Source organism: Ziziphus jujuba, chromosome 2, assembly GCF_031755915.1.
Source record: "Ziziphus jujuba cultivar Dongzao chromosome 2, ASM3175591v1".
NCBI classification, from domain to species: Eukaryota; Viridiplantae; Streptophyta; class Magnoliopsida; order Rosales; family Rhamnaceae; genus Ziziphus; species Ziziphus jujuba.
This window is the reverse complement of record NC_083380.1, coordinates 21,934,705-21,940,329: the sequence shown is the minus strand read 5'-3', so window position 1 is coordinate 21,940,329 and position 5,625 is coordinate 21,934,705. Positions and strand designations below refer to the sequence as shown.

At 34.0% G+C, this 5,625-nt stretch overlaps 1 long non-coding RNA gene across 1 annotated transcript; it reads left to right on the top strand.

Moving 5' to 3' along the window:
• The first annotated feature begins 1,132 nt into the window (after positions 1-1,132).
• LOC125422531 (uncharacterized) lies at positions 1,133-3,359 on the top strand. The gene is made up of 4 exons (XR_007241253.2): positions 1,133-1,398; positions 1,557-1,616; positions 2,233-2,350; positions 3,146-3,359. It is a non-coding gene; the product is annotated as an uncharacterized LOC125422531 (long non-coding RNA).
• Positions 3,360-5,625: the final 2,266 nt, after the last annotated feature.

Sequence of the window (5,625 nt, the reverse complement as noted above, 5' to 3'; positions counted from 1 at the left end):
ATTGAACTTGAGTAGGATTGCCCTGCAAAACCCACTTAGACATGAATTTTGTGAGGCTTGTGAAGGATGATTACAAATTCAATGATTATCCATGGGATGCCTACTTATACAAGTTAATTGTTCAATCATTGAAGGAGATCTTTTTTAGATCTAACCTTGACGAACTGTCAAATCCATCTTGCATTTGTGATATTAAAGGGTTCTTTCTAGCTTTTCAAGTAACATATATGGATTTCTATGTGTCTTTATACATATTTATATAGTTGTTGTTAACAATTTGAAGTTGTTATTATGGTAGACGTGGTGTAACACCTTGTCCCAAGTACACTTGAAATTTTCTCGCGTTGATTGAGTTTGATCGGATTTGACCACCATTGACCAAGTGGGTCAAATTTTGATTTTTTGCTTTGGATGAAATTTTATTTGACCTAGGCATCATTGTGGAGTACACATTTACCTGAGTTTGCAGACTAGTAGCATATAAAAAATGGAGCTGCAATTTGAAAGTTATAAGCAAAACGAGTTGTGGTCCAAACTGTCTAAGGGTACCGAGTTTGACTTTTTATTTATGTAAATTTTGCTTTGACTCATGTATGGTTGTAAAGTACTCATCGAGATGAGTTCATAGATCAGCGGTATGCCTAATTTGGACATTTGATTAAAAATTTATGGACCTGCAAAATTTTTCAACTACAATATTATTTTATGTGTGATCACGTGTGTGTGTAAAACGTGTGCACAGTGCCCACTAACACTATGCCATGTACAGCCAGTCCCATGAGTGCACAGTGACATTCATAGGTGGGATTTTGATTGTTTCAAAACACGGGTTGGAGGTGAGAGAAAGGGAGAGTGAAGAGAGAGAAAGAGGTGGGAGAGAGAGGAGAGAGAGTGAGAACGGGCCAACACTGTTACCCATTTTTCGACCACCTTTCTCTGACACATGTTAGACCATCATGGGCCACCCTTCAAAATCGGCTGGCCATCCAAATTTCATGGTCAACTGGCCACCTACGCACCCAGATAGGGCCATTTTTTTGGCCACGTTGCCGTTTCTTTTCATCGCCGATTTCTCCCAAACCAACCATCCATTTTTGACATTACTAATCCATTGTCTTATCCATCATCCGATCTATCTTCCCACCAAAAATCACGACCATTGGCTATTGGACGTGTCACCGGCGGTGAGTTTTTCCGTTGGACATGGTGGTTCGCCAGGAAATTTGGTTCCTGTGAGTTTTTGGTGATCCCACCTATCATTTTCCATTAATTTGACCTCCCTAAACCTAAATTGGAGGTTTTTTTTCCCCAATTTTTGACGGATTGTGAGATTTGAGGACATTAAGTCTGGAACTTTTTTGGCGAGATTCCGACCACAATAAGTCTGATCCCTAAAAGGTAAGACTCAATCTGTAATCCTCGCATCATAAGCTTCATTATGGTGTAATATTTGTAAATTTTAGATAACGTTTGTATTAGCTCTCCTGGGTACCCGTTTGTAATATGCCCGATTATAATATTGATTTAATCGGTTTTGTGTAACATTGATATTTTAGGTACACGTATGGATCGTGGGACCAATCCCGTTGAGGATCTTGATTGATTCACATGTTGAGGTGAGCGATCCTCCTTCAAAAGCTATTTTGGGGCTATCAAAAATATATTTTTATGTTATTTGAAATTATGAAGAATAACATGTGTTTAATATTTAAGAGAATTTCCATTTAAATTTCTATTGCCGATTTATGATAAATTTTAAGATATGTGTTGCTACAAATATATGTTTTGGGGTTCAAAGATTTATTGTTTTAATTTTGTTAAATTATTATTAAATTTATTATTGAATTTATGATGCATAATAAATGTGTTTATATGAATTTAATTATATATGGATTTTATGTGGTTTTAATCTTATTTTTTGATTTAAATTGATTTTTAAGGATTTGAGAACAATATTGTTTTAAATTATTATGCTTGAAATTGTATTTATGCATTTAAATGTGGTGGATTTGGTTTCGTTGTGGTAAAATTGATGGATTTACATTGACGGATTTAAAGTGATCGATTTATTATGATGATTTAAAGGAAATGTGGATTATATGGATTTGAAAAGAGGTATTCAATCCAATGGTATTTATGAAATTTCGATATTTCGAAAATATATGATTTGATTGGTTGTAGATGCATTATACAGTACTGGTATTTTACACTGTATATGTGATTAGCATGCAGATTTATAGGGTCTCCATGGGAATTATAATGCAGAGTAAGTATTAGCCACCCCCTTTCACGGCCAAGTTGACTGTTGATAGCGTCAGCATCATTGGAATGCCAAGGCGACCGGATGCAGGTTCTCTCTTTACCTTTTCTGTCAGAGTGGTACTTGGGATGCTGAGTACCATCCGACACCACCAGTATATAGTGTGGTACATCAGGATGTTTTCCTACATGGTTTTCAAATCAAAATGACTTAAAATATATTTAGACTCAAAAATTGATTTCACCATGTAATTATCATTTATTTGAAGTAAATTAGTGTTTTAAATGAATTATATTTTTTATATGATTTTATTGTATTTTAATTTCCATCCGGGTTGAATTTTAAAATCCATTAAAATATTTTCTTTTCTTCTTCTTCTTCTTCTTATTATTATTATTATTTCATTAATTTAATTATTTTAAATTTTATAAAATATATATGTGAGATTAGTTTTGTTTTTACTTCCAAATTTCTTTAAAATAAATTTTAATTGCGATTTTAAGTTTTATTCCAATTTATGACATTTTACTTACAATTTAATGATTGTTATTAATTTTATTTTTAAATATAAATTTTACACTTTCAATTTAAGGTTTTTTAATTGCATTTCCCTTAATCAATTATTTCCTGAATTTTAGGGTTAAAAAAAAAAAATGAGGTTTTTGGAAAAAATTGTTTTAAAAGGGGAACCTTTCCAATTGAGTGAATTATGAGGGTTTTGAGAGAAAATATAATTTTACTTATATATATATATATATAATTATGAATTTTATAATTTTTAATTAACCAAGTTTATTTTACATTGTTATTATTCTTATTTATGTAGTAATTATGGTTACTCACTGAGATGATTATCATATCATGTTTTTAAATTCGTTCCACTAGGCTCAAATTTGGTAGACGTTGATCGTCCGGGGTGAGCTTGACTTCTTAGTTCATTGCCATCTTCCGAGGAGTTTTTTCTTTCTTTTCCTTCCTATCTTGTAATTTTTGCTTTTTATCTTTTGTTATACTAAATTCAATACTTAGTTGTAACTTTAAAATGCTTTGTATGCTACATTGGGGATTTATTTATTTAATATTGCACTGATTCCCTCTTTATTATTATGAAGTGGTGTAAACTTTGTTAGAGAATCATGGAAATTGTTAGCCATGAACAAGCCAAACCCAAGACCATGCAAAGGTGCCTTAGCCGAGGGGTCACTTCCTTAGTTTGTTTTTGTACTTTGTTTTGTAATTTGTTAAAGCCATTTTGTCTGTAATTTAGGCTTGTTAAGTTGGTGCACATAGACACCAAAATGTATTAATTAAAGTGTATTAGCCAAATTAGGATTTTTAGGAAACTAAGCATCTTGACTATATGGAAAGTACCTTAGTGACAAGGATGGTGACATAGAAGTTGCTTGGTGACATGGAACTTAACCATTCGGCCTCTCTCTCATCCAATGCATGTGAGGACATGTGTCATCATGCAGGAGGACTACTTCAACATGAAGCACTCATTGAGGAAGCAACACTTGTCAACAATCTAAGAAGCATGTGATGAAGTTACCTTACACATGTGTTTTGCTTCACCATGAAGTACTTATAAAATATTGGTCTATATGACCGGCCATGGTGTGCTTTCACACCTCTTTTGTATGCTATAGATATGTATGGCATTTTAACGAGTAGGTGTGTTGATTTTTAGAGAAAAATACCTGAGTTTCCATTTGAAACAAAGAGAAAAACAAAACTAGCTCTGCTGGAAAATTCCTTCAGTACCTTAATCAAAAGAAGCCAACCACAACCACCCAAAATTCAATTACCAGCAACTTATAAACTTTGTTCTTTTTAGTTTAACCTTGCCCTAACCTTTCAAATTGGTATCAGAGCGTTGTTTTTCATCAATCCCTTCTCAAAACCGAGTGAAACTTGAAGAACACCAACCAGTTTCAATGGCTTCCTCACATTTTTCTTCACCTTCACCTTCTATGTTTAATGGCCAAAACTATGCTGTTTGGGCAATCAAAATGAGAGCCTATCTTCAAGCCTATGACCTTTAGGAACTAGTTGAAGTTGATTATGAAGTAGAACCATTAAGGGCAGGAGCTAGTTTGAAGCAAGTAAAACTATATAGTGAAGAAAATGCAAGACCTTACAAAACCCTCACAGTCATACAAGCTGTTGTGACTGATGAAATCTTTACATGAATCATGACTTGCACAACACCTAGACAAGCTTAGGAAAGGCTTCAAGAAGAGTTTCAAGGAAACATAAGAATAAGAAAAATGGAGCTGCTCAATCTTATATGAGAGTTCGAAAATTTGGAGATGGTGGAGAATGAAACCGTGAAAGAGTTCATAAATAAAGTCATGAAGACTGTCAATCAAATTCGGTCGCATGGAGAGGTTTTTCCAAATCAAAGGATTGTTGACAAGATCCTCATATGTCTTCTAGAGAAATATGAGGCAAAGATTTCAAACTTGGAAGAAACAAGAGACATTTCACAAGTTACAATTGCTGAATTGATCAATGTCTTGCAAGCCACGGAACAAAGGAGGAGTCTTCAGCTATAAGGTGAATCTAGCTCAAGTGAAGATGCCCTTGCAGCAAACAACAAAGGCAAATCAATGCAGCAACCAAGGCCTTTTCAAAACCAAAATAGAGGCAAGGAGATCACAAATCAAAGAGGGAACAAGATGACCTATGGTCCTTGCATAATTTACAAGAAGCAAGGACACAAGGCCAAGATATGTTTATGGAGACTAAATGTTCAATGCAAAATTTGCAAGCAATTTAGTCATATGGAAAGAGTTTGAAGGCAAAAGAACCAAAAGCAAGAGGCAAGATATGCTCATGAACCTGAAGAGTCAAGTGAAGAGCATGAACATACCTTCATAGTAACTTGCAACCTTGCAAGCTCAACTAAAGATTCATGGATTTTGGACAGCGGGCGTACAAATCACATGTGCAATAACCGTGACCTATTTGTAAAGCTTAATCCAAGAATTGCAACAAAAATCAAGCCTGTAAATGGAAAAATAATGGAGGCACAAGAAAAAGGAGATTTGGTCATTAAAACACCGAAAGGCACAATTCAAATAAAAAATGTCTTCTGTGTACCAAATCTATCAAAAAATTGTTAAGTATACCACAACTTATGAAGAAAGGATACACGTTGAAGTTCTTAGATACAAGATGGAAAAATTGTATTACTTGTCCATATGAAGGATAATAGCCTTGTGATTGATTTCAATCAACAAAATCAATTGGCTATGAGAAGCAAAGTTCAAGAAGATTCAGAATTGTGGCATAGAAGGCTCGGTCACTACAACTATGCTACCATTAAACAAATGCAATCTTAACAAATTGTTGAGCATTTA